The sequence below is a fragment of the Tachyglossus aculeatus genome, chromosome 11, assembly GCF_015852505.1.
Source record: "Tachyglossus aculeatus isolate mTacAcu1 chromosome 11, mTacAcu1.pri, whole genome shotgun sequence".
Lineage (NCBI taxonomy): Eukaryota > Metazoa > Chordata > Mammalia > Monotremata > Tachyglossidae > Tachyglossus > Tachyglossus aculeatus.
In genome coordinates this window covers 21,604,735-21,623,612 of record NC_052076.1, presented here as the reverse complement: position 1 = coordinate 21,623,612, position 18,878 = coordinate 21,604,735, and the positions used below count along the sequence as shown (strand labels likewise).

General features: G+C 50.9%; 1 protein-coding gene across 3 annotated transcripts in view; it reads right to left on the bottom strand.

Moving 5' to 3' along the window:
• The window catches only part of MAPT (microtubule associated protein tau), an 83,456-nt gene extending 66,732 nt beyond the window's left edge, over positions 1-16,724 (bottom strand). The window contains exon 1 of one of the 3 annotated variants that reach the window (XM_038754508.1): positions 16,652-16,724. The gene's annotated coding sequence lies outside the window, so the exon portion shown is untranslated. Of the gene's footprint in view, positions 1-7,674; positions 7,696-15,920; positions 15,986-16,651 lie in introns of those variants that run through there. The other 2 variants (XM_038754509.1, XM_038754510.1) reach the window with 2 other exon arrangements.
• Between the last annotated feature and the right edge of the window lie 2,154 nt (positions 16,725-18,878).

Genomic DNA, 18,878 nt, shown 5'->3' with positions numbered 1-18,878 from the left:
CCAGTTCTGGCCACACAGGCCTGTCCCTCCTGTCATTTGGGGTTCAGGAATGCCCCTCTGGGAGAAAACTGGAGTCACAGTGTGCTGCCGGGAATGAGCTGCCTAGCACACTAACCGAGAGCTTAAGGCAGGTAGGACATTGGACCTTACCAGCAGAGAGTGGTGGTCATGATAATAATGATAATTAACTTATGAGGTGGGATGGTTATGACTTGAAATGGGCACAATATAGCAATCAATCAATCAATGGACTTTATTGAGTGCTTACTGAGGGCAGAGGACTGCATATAGGCACCCCACAGGTTACCGGCTGGGTGGAATGAGTCCCAGATCTGGGAGTTGGAGGACTTAGGTCCTAATCCCCACTCTACCACTTGCCTGCTGTGTGACCTTGGGCAAATCACTTAACAGGGAACAGGGAAGACCTGATTATCTTGTACCTGGCTCAGTACTTAGTATAGGGCTTGGCACAGGGTAAGCACTTATAACAAATACCACAATTATGATTATTCTCTCTTTCAGATTCCTCATTTGTAAAACGGGGGTTAAATAACTGTTCTCCCTCCTATTGATACTATGAGTCCCATGTGGGAGAGAGACTACGTTCAATCTGGTTATCTTGAACCGATCCCCATGCTTAATACAGTGCATGACACATAGTAAGTGCTTAACAAATACCATAATAATAATAATAATAATTATTATTATTCTTTTAAGGATGAGACTCTAATCGGCCAGCCCCTCACTTTGCTTTCTCTGGCCACCCACCCTTTCCCCGAGGCCAGGCTGGTGACAAGGAGAAAGGGAATACTACTACTAATAATTATGGTATTTTTTAAGCACTTATTATGCGCCAGGCACTGTACTATGCGCTGAGGTGGATACAAAAAAATCAGGTTGGACACAGTCCCTGTTGTATGTAGGGCTCAATCTCCATTTTACAGATGAGGTAACTGAAGCACAGAGAAGTGAAGTGACTTGCCCAAGGTAACAGCAGACGAGCAGCAGAACCAGGGTTAGAACCCACGACCTTCTGATTTCCAAGCCTATACTCTATCCACTAGTCCATGCTGTTTCTCCAGGCTTGCTATGGGCATGCTATGGGCAGGTCCAAGGCAGGGTGGGACTCGAGGTAGGGGGAGAGGATACCTGAGGATGGGGTAAAAGGGGAGTGACCTGAGGGTGGGGGAGGAGGTGAGATTCAAGAGCAGAGTGGGGGTGGGGGTCCTGAGAATGAGGAAAGACCTGGGGTGGTGGGGGGGGCTCCAAGGGCAGGGGAGGGAATCCTCAGAGGGAACTGGGGAGCTCTGGGTCAAGCTGGGCATCCAGGAGTGGGGAGGGTATGGAGGTGACCTAGGAAACGGGGGAGTGGAGGAGGGAACTGGAAGACACCTGGGAACAAAGCAGGCAGAAAGACAGAGAAGAAAAAAAGGAGAAATGAGGTCACAGGGGCAGCCATGGGGGTCTCCATTTCACATTAACAAGCCATCTCCTCCACAGTCCCTTGCTGAAGAAACCTACTTCCTTCTCTCCGTGAGGGAGGAGTGGGGAAGCGGAGAAATTGAAAGAGGGAGAAAAGATTTCCCTACAGGATCCAAATGCAATTAAAGGAGGAACAGTTCCTGCGGGCCAGCCAGTCTATAAAATCATTTTAATAACCTGCTTTTATTTTGCACTCTTATTCTTCCTCAGCACTTGGACATGGTTTATCACATTGTGTCTTTTCAGGAGGCAGGCCAAGGAATTATCCCCTTTTACATGAGGGAACCAAGGCCCAGAAAGGTTCCAGAGTTTGGCCAAAGTCAACCAGTGGGCCAGAAGCAGAACACGGCCTGGCAGAGCTGGGATGGGCAGAGCTGGGATGGACAGCCTGGCTTCCTATCCCCAGCCCCACATGCTGATCACCAGGCCCCGCTGTGGAATGGTCACTTTGAGAGGGTGGCATGGATGCCTGGCTGGCAGAAAGCTGCCCCTCACAGAACGGTGATGACCAGCTTTGGGGGTGGGGAGGTGGAGGGTAGAGGGGGTATTAAACTGAATTCTGTGGAGGCCAAAGACCCTGCACAGCTCTCCTGAGCCCCATACACATGCCCATAAATATGCTGTTGAAAGAGGGTCCTGGGTGGCAGGCCATCAGGGGAGTCTGTCTCTCACTCCCAGAAATGGGAGGTTTCTGCAAAACCAGATGCCCACAGACAGAATCTCCCCAGTGCACGGAAATCAGGGTCAATGACTGGAATCATCCTTGTCATCAAGATTTATTGAGGGCCCCCTGAAATCACACCTCTTCCAGGAGGCCTTCCTAGATTAAAGGAAAATCTCCCCAGTTAACAATCCACACTGCTGTTCAGCACTTTGGCACCCCAAAAGTTTTGAATATTACACATAGCCCCCAACAGCACCCCTCACTCTTTTCCCTCTCTTATACATCCAATTTAAGCACTAACTTGCGAACTGATACCATTTCCTTCTCTCCCCTAGCACTAATTTACTTTAGTGTCCGGTCTCTCCTGCCACACTGTACGCTCCTTGAGGGCAGGGAGTTAACTCTATTAACTTTATTGTACTCATCCAAGAGCTTATTACATTGCTCTGCTCAGAGAAGGCTAAAAACTCCCTGAAGGCAGGAATCATGTCTACTGACTTTACTCTCCCAAATGCTTAGTACAATGTGCTAAACAGATTAGACTTTACGCACCCCGAGGGCAGGGATGATGTCTACTGATTCTACTGTATTCTCCCAAATGCTTAGTTCAGTGCTCTGCACAAAGTTGTCTGTAAACTCCCTAAGGGCAGGGATCATAATAATGATTATTATTATTATTATTACTACTACTATTATTACTATATCCACTAAGCAATTATTATGTGTTGAGTACTGTTCTAAGCGCTGGGGCAAATACAAGTTAAGTAGTCTCTGTCCCACATGTAGCTCAGTCTAAGTAGGAGGGAAAACAGGTGTTGAATCTCCATATCTCCGATGAGGGAACTGAGGCCAAGGTCTCACAGACAATGTGCAGAGGAGTTGGGTTAGAACCCAGATCCCCTAGTTCTCAGGCCCAGACTCTTTCCATGAGGCCTCAATGATCCTCATGTCTACTAATTCTGTTGTACTTTCTCAAGTGCTCAGTAGGGCTCTCTGCACACAGTAGGTGTCCAATATATTCAGCTGATCGACTGATTTTTCTAAAGTCACTGTGTAATCCCACTGCAGCGGGTCCTCAGGGCCAATCAGGCAGCTATGGGTACAGCTCTCCTGGAGCGCTCACTTTCACTGGGGGAAAAAGTGCAGCTGGATGCGTTCCTGGCAGGGCCCATCTGCATTATGGGAGCCTGGAAAATGGGTCAGGAATGACTCAGCAGCTGGGCCAGTGGGCCAGGCAGGGGCCCCTTCACCGCAATCTCAAGTCCAAGGTTGACATTCCCCGTTACTGGGTGCCCTGCTGCTGCTGCTCCTGTTCCGTTGCTCCCACCAGGGCCACCCCGTTCGAGCGGGCTGCAGAGCAAGAACGGGGACACTGACTGTGGCAGCTGCTGGACAGCCTCACCTCCCTCAAGGCTGAAGTCACTGCCGGAAGCAGACCAGCAGGGTCTCCGCTGGCAGAGAGCTTCGCAGCCGGAGAACATCGGGGCTGCTATATTTAATAAGTGTAAAACTAGCCCCGAAAAGCTAAATCCGTCTCCGCTGTCATCCTTGATACATGGAAGCGTGTCTCATTCCCAGCCTCGCCTCCGGCTTAAAATAATTCCTCCAGCCTCAGGTTACCCAGGACCCATTTACGGGGTCTAGAAGGGCAGAGGTGGCTGAAGTCGGTCATTTCTTCCTTGGACCAGCAACCACAAATGGAGGGAAGGGGAGACCAAAGCTGGATGGTCACCAGTCACCATACACATGACAGACACAACATCTCCCCTGGATGGCTGTGACCTGAGGGCCCTGGAGGAGAAATTCCACTAGAGTTGGAGTGGGGGCCAGGTCAAAGGGCACAGCTCCCCCACACCTCCCCGAGGATGAGGGAGCCCAAAGGGCTCACGACTTTGGCCTTTCTAAGGTGGCTGCCAACTCCCGACCCAATTGGCTCCAGTAATAGACTGTGAGCCCACTGTTGGGTAGGGACTGTCTCTATATGTTGCCAACTTGTACTTCCCAAGCGCTTAGTACAGTGCTCTGCACACAGTAAGTGCTCAATAAATACGATTGATTGATTGATTATATTATATTGCATTATTATTATTATTATAGTATTTGTTAAGTACTTACTAAGTGCCAGGCACTCTACTAAGCACTGGGGCAGATACAAGCAAATTGGGTTGGACACAGTCCCTGTCCCATGTGGGGCTCACAGTCTTAGTCCCCATTTTACAACTGAGGGAACTGAGGGACAGAGAAGTGAATGACTTACGGAAGATGACACAGCAGACTAGTTGTGGAGCCGGGATTAGAACCCAGTGCTTTGAACAGTGCTTTGCACATAGTAAGTACTTAACAAATACCATCATTATTATTATGACACCCAGGTCCATGCTGTATTTCACTATGCCACGCTGATTCTCAGTAATGATGGCTGACTTCTCAGAGAGGCTTCCATGACTGAACCCTGATGGGCCTTGGAATTCGTTCCATCTCACCACCCTATTCCTCCCCCACTGCCCCTCCAACACTTTTGCATCACCAAGGAACTGGGTTCCCCACCCCCATCCCCAGAAACACCTCTGTCCACATCTTACACACCTGATTACTTAAGGACTAACTCACAACCAGACCCCCAAGTCCTTCTTCCTGCCATCTATAAATAATCTTAGTGTCTGTCTCCACTGCTAGACTGCCAGCTCATGGGCAGGGTCCGTGATTGGTAATTCTGGCATCCTCTCCCAGGGGCTCAGTATGCTACTCTGCAAACAGAAGGTGCTCAATGAATACAGATTGAATGGTCCATAATGTACACAAAAATAAGACCTGTGGCTCCATAGTGATAGGATCTTCAGCAACAAAGAGAACCGTGCCTAAATAGAATACTTTTTATTTCAGCTGCCTTCTTGGATGGTCTTGGGGAAATCTGGGAGTTACAATAGGAATGATTTTTCAATCATTCATTCATTCAATCGTATTTATTGAGTGCTTACTAAGCAGAGAGACAAAGAGAGAGATGAATCCCTGCCCACAGTGAGCTCAAAGTCTGGGGGGGAGGAGGGGGAGACAACAATACAAGTAAAAAGACATCACAGGTGACAGATTATTATTATTATTTGTTGAGTGCTTACTTCACTTCAAGCACTGTTCTAAGTGCTGGAGTAGATTCAACTTAATCAGGTCTGACACAGTCCCTGTCCCACATGGGGCTCACAGTCTAAGTAGGAAGCAGAACAGGTATCGAATCCCCATTTTATAGTTGGGGAAACTGAGGCACAGCAAAGATAAGTGACTTGTCCAAGGTCACACAGCAGGTAAGTGGTGGAGCCAGGATGGGAATCCAAGTCCTCTGTCTCACAGGTCTGGGCTCTTTCTTCTAGGCCACACTGCTTCTCACATGGAGAGGTTTTAAAAGTTATCGTTTTAGCAAAGTAAGTGTGTCCTGAAATCAGACACCAGAAACCAGAACAGGAGACTGGAGATCACTCCAAAAAATCTAATATTAGCATTTCCACTGCCCTCCTCTGGGATAATGGGAAAGTTTCTCCTCTCCCTCTGCTCCTCCCCCCTTCAAGCAGTGCTCTCCCTTTCCCTCCCACAGCACTAAACCTCCTCATCTCTTGAACTCAATCCTGCACCCAAATTATCTTTCTCCTTAGCCTCTCATTGTCTCTTCCAAACATCCCCTGGCTATTTCTCCTGCCTCTCAGAAAATCCTTCCACGGGAGCAGTTCTTTAAGGCCATATTCTGCCCTTCGTGCCTACCAAGTCTCTTGTATTATGCTTGCTCAAGCACTTAGCGCAGTGTTCTACACCCAGCAGACCAACACTTAGAACAGTGCCCAGTGCTTAGAACAGTGCTTCCAGAGCTTAGAACAGTGCTTTGTACATAGTAAGCGCTTAATAAATGCAATTTAAAAAAAAACACCTCTGATTCCTCCAACTTTTCTCTCCTTAGCAAGTGGCCCAGGTTAGCAGCTGTGCACCCAAGCTGTCCCCAAACTGTGGCTTTCTGGGGTAGAACTGGAAAAATTCCAAAGGGAGAATGGGTGCTTCCTTGCCTCTTATCAGTTTCTTTCAGTCTCAATTTCCTTTTCAGGTTCCTCCTCTGCCTCCCACCATCTGACACTGGGGTTCTGTCACGGTTCAGTTCTGCTCCCCTTCTATTCTCCCACTGCCTTGGAGAACTCATTTGGTCTCATGGCTTCAACTACCACACCCATGCAAATGATTCTCAAATCTACATCTTCAGCCCTGATCTCCTTCTCTGGAGACTTTCATTTCCTCCTGCCTTCAGGACACCTCTACCTGGATGTTCCACCAACACCTCAAACTAAATATCTGAAAATGAACTCCTTATCTTCCCACCCAAACCCATGTTTTTCCTATCTTTCCCATCACTATAGACAAAATCACTATCCTCCCTCTCTCACAAGCCTGTAATCTTGGTGTTGTCCTCCACTCATCTCTCTCATTCCATCCACATATTCAATCTGTCACCAAAGTCTGTTGGCTCTACCTTCACAAAGTGGCTACAATCCACCCTTTCCTCTCCATCCAAACTGCTACCACGTTAATATAAGCACTTATCCTATCCCACCTTGACTACTTCATCAGCCTCCTTATTTCCCTGCCTCCTTCTCTCCCCACACTAGTCGATACTTCATTCTGCTGCCCAAATAATTTTTCTAAAATATTCAGTCCACATCTCCCCACTCAAGAGACTCCAACAGCTGTCCACCCACCTCCGATTCAAACAAAAAGTCCTGTCCACTGGTTTTAAGGCTCTCAGTCAGCCCATCCCATCCATCCTCTCCTCACGGCTCTCCTACTACAAAACCAGCCCACACACTGTTTCTCTAGTGCCAGTTTACTCACTGTGCCCCAATCTTGTCTATCTCATCGCCAACCCATTTCCCACATTCTCCTCTAGCCTGGAACTCCCCTTGCTCCATATATGCCACCTTCAAAGCATTATTAAGGTCACATCTCAGGAAGCTCTCAATAAATACAACTGAATGAATCTCCTCCAAGAGGCCTCCCCCGATTAAGCTCCCTTTCCCCCGGCTCCCTCTCCTTTCTGTGTTATCTACATACTTGGATCCGTGGCCTTTGGGCATTTAATACTCGTCCCACCCTCAATCCCACCAGATTTATGTACATATCCTTAAATTATATATTATAAATTATTTATTTTAATGTCCATCTCCCCACTCTAGATTTTAAGCTCATTTTGGGCAGGGAACATGTCTGCTAAGTCTCCCAAGTCCTTAGCAGAGTACTCTGCACATAGCAAGCACTCAATAAATACCACTGATTGAATGATTGATCTTTTCATGTCTGAGCTGACCCATCCTCTCCAGCTCCTCTGCTTTCTCCTTGTGGCTACAAGAGGGAACATGGAGCTGCAAGTCAAAACCTGCCACACACAGTATGCATATACCCCATCTTCCCATACAGCCCAGCACCAGGGCTCACTTGCCCACGGCCCCAGCCTCAGTGGGTCTCCTCAACTAGTCTCCTAGCACCGAAGCTCTGCTCACCTTCACACAGCTATGCTGGGAGGAACACGTGAAATGAATACCCAAACAGCTGCTTTGTGGAGAGCTGATATTGGGAAACCGAAAGTCAGGAGGACAGAGGAAGCATTTCAAGGACATGGTAAAACAAAGCATCAGACAATGCTACGTTCCAGCTGAAAACGTGAGTCAGTTACCGAGAAGAGACCGGCACAGCGCAATGTCAGTCGCCAAGTAGGGAGTAGCTCTCCCTGAGCTAAAGTTTCATTTGGAAACACAGACAAGAAGACAAAAGAGAAAACAGGGACAGGCACTGCAAGCATCAAACATAACAGTCCAGCAAGGAACCAATGTTTTATGTGCACAATGTAGCCAGGATTGGGGATCCCACAATGGTCTTTTCAGCCATACGCACACCCCTGGGGAAACTTCACCATTGGTGGGATCTTCTTCGAGCATTAAGGACCACTGCATACTGGGCTTATGGAGACAATCTGGAATCATTTATGCCCTCTAAGGACTTCGGTACTCCCCCACACTCCAATCGCCCACCCCCACCACAGTACTTACGTCCATAACCATATACTCAGCTTTTCCCTTACATATAATTTTAGTGTCTGTCTCCCCTAGTAGACTGTAATGTCCTTGAGGACAGAGACAGTGTTTACTAACTCTATTGTACTCTCCCAGGTGCTCAGTACAGTGCTCTGCATGAAATAAATGCTCAGTAAATACCACTGATGGATCGATTAATTGCTCTTTCAGACTGGCCCCTATTGACACAGGATGGGCAACAGAAGGAAGGATGGGGAGGAACCAGAACATGGATGTAGGATGATTCCCATCAATCAGGTGGTCTAGTGGAAAGAGCAAGGACTTGGGAGTTAGACGACCTGGGTTCTAATCCTGGCTCCACCACTTGCCTGCTGTGGGACCTTGTGCAAGTAATTTCACTTTTCTGTGCCTCAGTTTTGTCATCTGTAAAATGAGGCTGAAATATCTGTTCTCTTAGATGGGTGAGCCCCATGTGGGTCAGGGACACTGTCCCATCTTCTTATCTTGTAACTATCCCAATGCTTAGCACAGTGTTTGGCACATTAAAGCAAAGACCTCAATTAATAGTATGTGACAGCAGTTGTCTGTTACTTTGTACTCTCCCAAGTGCTTAGTACAGTGCTCCACACACAGTAAGCACTCAGTACATGTTACATGGATTGACTGGGCTTAGAAAGGTGCTTTTAAAAGAAATCATATTTGTTAAGCACTTACTATGCATCAAGTACTGTTCTAAGCACTAGGGTAGATACAAGTTAATTAGGTGAGACACAGTCCCTCTCCCATGTGGAGCTCCCAGTGTACATAGGAGGGAGAATAGGAATTGAATCCCCATTTTGCAGTTGAGGAAATGGAGGCCCCTGGAAGTCAAGTGACTTGCCCAAAATCACACAGCAGGCAAATGGTATAACTGGGCTTAGAACCCAAGTCCTCTGGCTCCCAAGCCCATGCTCTTTCCACTAAGCCACACTGCCTCCCACATGCTTTCAGGCCACGTGGTTCTTCTCTGGAGTTCTATCCTGGGCTTGTTCCTTGGGCTCGGAGGGAGGGGGGGTGAGATCCCCCCCGAGTGATAGAGGTTGTTGCAATTAAATACCACTGGGAGCCACATTTTTGTGTCCCCAGTATGGCCAAAACTGTAGCTCTCACAAGAGCCTCTTCAGCCACACATGCACACATGGGTGAACTGCACCGTCACTGGTCACTGGTGTCTATTTCCAACACAAAGGATGACTACATCTATATATTGCTATGATGACTAACAAACCTGACCTCCCTGGCCCCTCTCCCCACAAAGCCCCCTCCCCTTCAGGACTAGTATTCCCTCTCAGGCCAGGGAGAGGTTTCTGGGCTTCTTCCAGGATGTGTCCGAGCCACTCCACAGTTGGGGCAGCAGTGAGAGGAAGGATGTGGCAAGATATTGCATGGACAGCAACCTGCCCCCCCCCCCCCCCATCACCACCAATCTATTAATTATTATTATTTTTATACGGGTTAAGCACTTATTATGTGCCAAATACTGTAATAAGCACTGGGATAGATAGAGACTAGATAATCAGAGTGGAAACAGTCCATGTTCCACAGAGGCCTCACAGTCTACATAGGAGGGAGTAGGATTTAATACCCACTTTACAGATGGGGGAACTGAAGCACAGAGAAATTACATGACTTGCCCGAGGTCAAACAACAGACGAGTGGCAGTTGGGATTCAAACCCAAGTCCTTTGACTTCCAGGCCCGTGCTCTTTCCACTAGGCAACACTGCTTCCTTAAATCAATCAGTCAATCAGTGGTGCTTATTGGGCACTTACTGTGTGCAGTACATGGTAGAGAGTGATTAGGAGAGTCCAACACAATAGAATCGGTGGGCAGGATCCTTGCCCATAATAAGTTTTCAGTCTATAGGGAGAGATATACAGTAAAATAAAATGACAGATAGGGGAAATAGCAGGGTATAAAGATATGCACTTAAGTGCTATGTGGCTAGGGTGAGTATCTAAGTGCTTGAGAGGATCACAGCCAAGTGCTTAGGCAACATAGAGTGTTTTATTAATCAGTGATATTTGTTGAGCATTTACTGTGTGCTGCAAAGCGATGCGCTGAGCTTTTGGAGAAGTGCAATACAACAGAGTTATTGTTTCATTTATCCTTATGTAACTGGGGCCAGAACCCTTTCTCTGCCTCGTATTATCACACTGTGAGCCCCTTGAGGGTCAAGGACCATATCTAATTCTCACCCATCTTTTCCTTCCCAGCGCTTAGTACAGTGTCCTGCCTACGGTAAGGGCTTATTCAAAGTCATTGCTACTATTACTGCTACTGCTACTACTGCTGCTACTACTACTACTACTATACTACTTCTGCTCTACTACTGCTGCTGCTGCTGCTGCTACTACTACTACTACTACTACTACTACTATACTACTTCTGCTCTACTACTGCTGCTGCTACTACTACTACTACAACCCAGCCAGCCCTGACTCTTACACTGACTTCTGGGGCTGTAGCAGCAGCAATGTGAACCTGGATACTTAAAAGTTTGATAAAAAGAAAATGTTCAACTCATCAAAACTTAAATCTGGTGTCCCAAATATAATCATCATCATAATCATCATTGTTATTATGAACATTAATGAATAATTAAATATAAACTGGCACTGGGGGAATCTCCAGAGTGGCATGAAAATCTAAAATATGAATTATGCAAATTGATTTTAAGAAGCAAAACTGAATGGTTAAGAACCAAACACAATAAATGATTTGACCAAAGGCACTGAAATCCGTTACCAAATGTCTCTGACCAGAGCCCAAATCAATGCAACCTTCATAAAATGGCATATGGGGGCAGGGGTGGGCTCTTTTGTATTTGAGCACAAAATTTTTTATCTTTTGACAAAGTCAGGGGATTTGTGATGAATTTAGAGATCTCTGGAAAGCCACACCCTTCCAGCCTTGACTTGGTTCAAATTCACCACTTGAAGATCAGAAGTGGGCTACAGAGTTCTCCAAGAGAAGCTCTAGAGAAGCAGCGTGGCTTAGTGGAAAGAGCCCAAGCTTGGGAGTCAGAGGTCATGGGTTCTAATCCCGGCTCTGCTACTTGTCTGCTGTGTGACCTTGGGCAAGTCACTTAACTTCTCTGCGCCTCAGTTCCCTCATCTTAAATTGGGGATTAAGACTGTGAAACCCCATGAGGGACAACCTGATTACCTTGTATCTACCCCAGTGCTTAGAACAGTGCTCGGCACACGGTAAGCGCTTAACAAATACCACCATTATTATCTCTTCAGTCACCCAACGTCTGCCACACAGGGTGACCCTAACCACCCAAAATGAGAAATCACAAATGAGGAAATAAATTAGTTTATCCGGCACAGGGAACCTACCAGTCATTATTACAGGTCTCGGTCAGCTACTGGCATCTAAAGAATAGCCTATGAATGAGATGGTACTTGGGGAAGGGAGGGGGTGAGGCAGGGTAGGTGATGACTAACAAAGGAATATTTTAAAACCACTTAAATCCTAAAAACAAAATGCAAAATAAATTTAATTTTAGAATTCACAGAGATTATTTTTCCTCAAGATAGCACCTTGGGTCTTCCTTTTGCCAAATGATCATCCCATAAACCACATTTTGACACGCAAGAAGTGACAATTTCTACTGCTGAGATTACATATTTGCTGTTTTCCTTGTCTTTTATATTTTTGTTTCATCTTTCCTTATGTATCTGTCGCCAACTGCCCCCACCTGCCCTCCGGCTCTTAGACTTGTGAATGCTTTGGTGTCCAGGGGCTGTGTCTATGTCTCATCCATGTATTTCTTTCACAGGGCTTAGTGCAGTGCTTTGAACACTGGATGTACTTGGTAAATACTATTCTTCTGACTATTTATATGAACAATCAGCTAGGACATTTAGAGTGAAAGCTCGCCTCAAAGCTCCAACTTGAGACCATCTTGGGAAGCAGCATGGACTAGTGGAAAGAGCAGAAGTCTAGGAGCCAGGAGACGTGGGTTCTAAACCTGGCTCCACCACTTGCCTGCTCTGTGAACCAGGGCAAGTCATTTCACTTCTTCAAGCCTCAGTTCCCTCACCTGTAAAATGGTGATTAAATTCCTGTTCTCCCTACGTTTAAGACCGTGAGCCCCAAGTGGAACAAGGACTGTGTTTGATTGGATTATCCTGAATCTATCCAAGCACTTCCCCTTTCAGGATTACACCTCAAGAGTTTCCAGTACTCTACAAATCTCGACTACCTGAGGGAGAGTCAAGCAGAGGCATACCCATTACATTCCTAGCTTGGGTAGGGGCTAGTGAGTGGAAGGCAACCTGTTACCAGTCAAAACTCACCTTTGCTGGGCAGCAGTGACATGGGAGAGAATCGAGGGTGGAGACTCAAGTTTACTTCACAGAAGAAGGCAATGATAAACTACTTCTGTATTTTTACCAAGAAAACTCTATGGATACACTACCAGAACGATTGCAAATGAAGGTGGGGCATTCTGGAAGAGATGTGTCCATGGAGTTACTACGGGTCGGAGAGTACTCGAAAACTTAAGACAAGACTCCAGCATTTTGTACAGTGAAATCAGGGAAGGGATCAGAAGTTTGGTCCAGCGAAGGGCAGAGACACAAGCCTTTCAGCCATGGTTTATAAAAAAAGGTCCCAGCTTAGAAAAGAAAACGTTCAACCGAAAATCTCCTGGCTATTAACATTCTTCACTGCCTTCTCTCAGGGCCACCCTCCTTCTGGTCACCACTCAAGGTATTTTAAAATGATGCCTCCCATTTTGTTTTTGCAATTCCAACTAGGTTCTTATCCAGAGACCTCTTCACCTATAGATTCTGGATTCTGGGGCAGGTCCTGAGAGACTCAGTCCTCCACAGCCTCCCTGCAGAACCCTTCCAGCCCTATTGTTCAGTCCAAGACAAGAAACAGCTCTATCCTTAAATGATGGTCCATAAAGGTGACCAAATCAAGTTGGGTGTCAGTGGCCTGACTGTGAGAGCAGCTCAGCAGCCTCAGGAGGAAAATCTTCAATGAATGCCTGCAGAGAGCCAAGCAAGTGGGAAGCACCGTGGCCTAGTGGATAGAGCAGGGTCTGAGAGTCAGAAGGACCTGGGTTCTCATCCTGGCTCTGTCACGTGTCTGCTGTGTGACCTTGGGCAAGTCACTTCACTTCTTTGTGCCTCAGTTACCTCATCTGTAAAATGGAGATTAAAACTGAAAACCCCATGTGGGACAAGGACTGTGTCCAACATGATTAGCTTCTATCCACCCCAGCACTTAGTACAGTGCCTGGCACACAATGAGCACTTAACAAATGCCATTAAAAAAAAGTGATCCACATTTCAGAAGGGAAGCATCAAAGTGTTGGGAGTCCTGGAGCAGCCTCGAAATCTCTCTCTCTTTCTCTCATCCCAACACAGGGAACCAGGGCAGCTAGAGACAACCCACCTATAGCCCCCCCTTCACTTCTCCCAGGGGGCCTAGGATCAGCTCGCCCCTCCCTTGGACAGGGCTGCAGGCTAGGGGCCCACTTTATGGGGAATGGGGAGGAAGGGGGATAGGGGAGGATAGATGAAGAGAGAGGTAGAGGGAAGGAGAAAAATGGGAGGAAGGAAACAGGAGAGATCTCAGGGGGAGGAGAAAGGGGAAAAGAGGAAGAATGAAAGGGCAAGGTTTGGGGGGCATGGACAGGGTGAACGAATTGGAGAGCAGAGGTTGAGGAAGGGATTGGGGGAAGGAACTGGGGGCAGGTATGGAGGAGTGAGGGCAGGATAGGGCAGAGATGGGGGAGCAGAGGCTGGGACAGAGTTGAAGGTAGAGACTGGGGAGCAGAGACTGGGGGCGGAGATTGGGGAGCAGGGGCTGGGGCCTTCCCAGGAGCAGTCTGCCCTTAGCTGCAAGACTATAAACTCATTATGGGCAGGGCAAGTGTTTCCTAATTCTGTTGTACCATACTCTCAAGCATTTAGCACAGTGCTTTGCAAATAGTAAGCACTCAATAAATACCATTGATTGAAGCATCAAGGCCGTGAAAAGCGAGGAGTGGAGTCACAATCTGATCCAGGTGAGCAGCCAATATAGATAATTTTGGGTACTGGCCCCCACTTCCCAAAAAGCCCTTTGTCCACACAACCCAGGGGTGGAATTGTTGGGCCTGGCTGCCCAGCTCACTGGTCCCCCTGCTTCCCAGGCACTGCCTGAGACACAAGCAACGGCCTCACCTGTCCATCTGCCCGCCGGGGCTTCATCTGCCTGTCTGCCCACCGGGGTCTCACCCACCCCCTGGGGCCGCACCCGTGTGGCCGCCCACCGGGGCCTCACCTATCTGCCTGCCTGCCCAATGGGACTCACCCCTGCACTGGGGCCTCACCTCCCACAGTCATCCTCCATGCAGTCCCTCCATCCCTTATCCCTCCATCTTTCAATCCCGTTGTTCCTCCATCCCTCCAGTCCATTCCTCCATCCTCTGTCCTTTATCCCTCCATCCTGTTCCTCCATCCCGCCAATCCATTCCTCCATCCCCGTTCCCGTTCCTCTATACCATCTTCCATGCCTCCGCCCGACGCTCCGTCTTTTTATCCCCTAGTCCTCCATCCTTCCATTCTGCTCCTCCAACCCCTTCCCCCATCCCATTCCCAATCCTCCGTCCCACCCCGCATCCCTCCATCCCCCAGAGTGTTGGTCCATGCCCAAAGGCCTCTCTCATTCTCCTCTCCGAAACCCTCTCTCCTCCTCCCACCTCGATCCCGGGCCCTGCCCCCGGGCCCTGCCCCCCGGCCCTCCCCACGCACCCCCCCTCGGTCCTGGGCGTCGCCCGGGCCGGCACACGCGTGTCCGCGGCGGGGTGGGGCGTGGCCGGTCGCAGGCTCGGGTCCCTAGGGTTTAGATCGAGGGCGGGGAAGCCGAAAGTCCCCGCTTTTACCGTCCACCCCCCCCGGGGAAACGCGCAGGGTGCCAATCCTCCGCCTGTGCGGAGGCAGGGGCTGGCGGGGCCTAGTGCGTTTCTGCTTTTTTCTTCGCGTCGGACAAAAGCCCGGAAATGCAGGGGTGCCCCCCCCCCCCGAACACCGCGCCCCCCCCCCACGCCACCTCCGGGCCCCTCCCCCGCAGTCTCGCCAGGCTGTGGCTGGTGCCGCCCCGGCTCCCGCAAGCCAACGCGGGTCCGCCGCAGCTCCGTCGGCTTTTTCCCCGCCGCCGCCGCCGCCAGGCTTCCCCGCCCGGGAGGGATGCCGACCCCCGCAAAACACGGCCCCTCCGGCTGGCCGGGCAGCGGGACCCCGGCCCGCCCCCCAAGCGGCTGCCGCAGGGGCGGGCGGACGGACGGGCGGGCGGACGGAAGGACGGGCGCTGTCCGGGCTCTGGGCGCTGTCCGGGGGCCTCGGGGCTGGACCCGGACCTGGCGGGGAGGAGTCCGCCCCCCGCAGCCCCGCCCCCGCGGGCCCCCGCAGCCCCCCGCAGCCCCCCGCCCCGCGGCGCGCGCCCGAACCCAAGGGACGCCTTTATGCGGCTCCTTCTGCTGCGCCACAAAATGCACCTGCCGCGGGCGCGGAGGAGCTGAGGCGCTGGCGGGGACCCGTCCGCCCCCCGGGACCCGTCCCAACGCCGCGGAGGGCGGAGGGCGGAGGGCGGAGGGCGCCGGTCGCCGGGCCGCCCTGCGGTGGTGGTGGGGGGGGGGCGGGGGGAAGAGGGGGAGGCGGCGCGGGCCATCACCTTCTGGAACAGCCGCTCCACGCCCTCTCCGCCCTGCCGCAGGCCGGGGCCGCGCGCTAACCGGATTGCGCGTTCAATTCCGGGGCTGTCACCGTGGGAAAACCTAGATTTCTCGCGCCCCACCTCCCTCCCGCAACCCCCCAGCCCCGTTGCGGCTGGCGGCGTGAAATCCAGCAGCCCTCCCCCCGCCCCCCCCCCCCCCGCGCGGTCACACACACACACACGGGCACACGGACAGGGACACGGGCAGGGACACACACACACACACACACACACACACACACACACACCCCACCCCCACCGCCCTGGCCATCCCCAGATCGTGGCATACGATGCCTTTGTGCGCCTCTCGGCCGCCGCCACCCTGCATGCAACGCTCGCGGACCCCTTTCTGATGCTGGACATGCACGGAGACTCCGACCCCCGCCCCAGCCACGCGTGGCCCATTGCTGCACGCTGCACGCTGCAAGCTCACAGCCTTTGTGGCCCCTGCAAGGCGGCTCCCGGCGAAGCCCGCACTCTCCGGGCGGGGCGGGGCGGGGGGGGGCACCGCGGGCCCGGCAAGAGTCCCCCCCACCCCCCGACTCCAGCCTCGGGCAGCGGGGGGAGGGCGGGGTCTGGGGCATTGGCTGGGGGGCACCGGGCGGCCCTCCGGGATGGAGAAGGAGGAGGAGGAGGAGGAGGAGGAGGGCGGTGGCCCGGTGATGGGGGATCGGGGCCCCAGACCTTACCTGGTGGTAGGGTGCGAGGAACGGGGCTGGGCGGCGGTGGTGGTGGCGGTGGTGGCGGAGGAGGAGGAAGAGGGTGGTGGTGGTGGTGATGGTGGCGGCGGTGGGCACCAAGAGCGCGCGTGCCCGGGGAGGGAGGGAGGGAGCGTGTCGGCGAGGCAGGCGGAGCAGCAGCAGCCGCGAGCGCGAGCCCGAGCGCGAGCTCCCTCGGGTCCCGCCGCCGCCCTCTCCCCTCCTGCCGCTAGGGGGAGCCAGTGCGCGCGCGCTCAGGACGCTCCCCCCTCCCTCCCTCCCTCCCTCCCACCGCTCCCGGCACCCGCCCGGCGCGGCGCATGCGTAAAGCGCGCCCCCGGCCGCGGCCTCTTTGTTGCCGCGTTGGGGCTGCGACGGGGACTCGGACTCCTGGAACGGAGGCGCGGGAGATCAATCAGTCAATCAGTCAATCGTATTTATTGAGCGCTTACTGTGTGCAGGGCCCTAGGGTTGGGAAGTCCAAGCTGGCAACATATAGAGACAGTCCCTACCCAACAGTGGGCTCACAGTCTAGAAGGGGGAGACAGAGAACAAAACCAAACATACTAACAAAATAAAATAAATAGAATAGATAGGTACGAGTAAAATAAATAAATAAATAGAGTAATAAATATGTACGGACATATATACAGGTGCTGGGGGAAGGGAAGGAGGTAAGATGCGGGGGATGGAGAGGGGGACGAGAGGAAGGAAGGGGCTCAGTCTGGGAAGGCCTCCTGGAGGAGGTGAGCTCTCCGCCCCGGGATTTGGGGCCGGGGGGCGAAGCCCAGAGCGGCCTAGGCCCCTTCATTTCGTCCAGGCGGCCCTCTGACTTTGGAAAAGCCAAAGCTTGCGGCCTCGGGAGCCCCCTCCCACCCCCGCCCGAGACCCTCCATTCCGTCTGGGGAGGTGTTGCGGGGAGCGTGAGCAGGAAGTCAGAGGTCACAGAACCAGATAGACACACGTTCGAGCAGGTTGAAGAGGGTAATTTGGGGTGCACAGGGAAAAGAGAAGCAGCGTGGTCTAGTAGAAAGAGCATGGACCCGGGAATCAGAAGACCTGGGTGTAATCCCAGCTCTGCCACTTGTCTGCTGTGTGACCTTGGGCAAGTCACTTAACTTCTCTGTGCCATAATAATAATTATGGTATTTTTTAAGCATCTACTATGTGCCATTCATTCAACAGTATTTATTGAGTGCTTACTGTGTGCAGAGCACTGTACTAAGCACTTGGAAAGTAACATACTGCGATAAAGAGAGACAATCCCTGCCCACAATGGGTTTACAGTCTAGAGGGGGGAAGACAGACATCAAAACACGTAAAAAGGCATCAATAGAAATAAATATAATTTAATGTGCATATATATGTATGTATATATACATAAGTGCTGTGGGGTGGGGGAGGGAGAGCAAAGGGAGCACGTTGAGGTGACGCAGAAGGGAGGAGGATCTGAGGAAAAGGGGGCTTAATCTGGGAGTGCCAGGCACCGTTCCAAGCACTGGGGTGGATACAAACAAATCAGGTTGGGCACAGTCCCTGTCCCACGTGGGGCCTTAGTTTCCTTGTCTGTAAAAGGGGGATTCAATCTTACTCCCTCCTACCTAGACTCTGATCCACATGCATGACAGGGACTGTGTCTGACTTGATAACCTTATATCTACCCCACTGCTTAGAACAGTCCTTGGCACACAGTAAGTGCATAACAAATACAATTTTTAAAAAGTGACTAAGAAGAGGGGAGAGGGCAGATTGCGTTCTCTAAAGATGATGGAGAGGAGTTTCTACTTGATGGTCAACCACTGGAGGTTTTTGAAGGATGGGGAGATGTGGGAGGGAGATGTGTGCAGAATGCTATTTTAGAAAACTGAGCCAGGCAGCAGAGTGAACTATGGACTGGAGAAGGGAGATGCTGGAGACAGGTCAGTGAGGAGGCTGATGACAGTAAGTCAATGTGGGATATGATGAGTCATTGGATCAGAGTGGTAGAGAGAAGCGGGTGGAGCCTGGAGATTTTGTAGAGGAAGAATTGACAAGATTTGGTAGCTGAATATGCAGGTTGAAAAAGGGAGGAGTCAAGGTAAATGCCAATGTTGCAAGCTTGTGAGACTGGGAAAATGGAGAGCTTGTCAATAATAATGAGAAAGTTGACATCCATATAGAGTTTTCCTGGAGGGAGGAGGAAATGTAAGAGTGAAGAGAAGGAGCGAGGTGGGGGTTG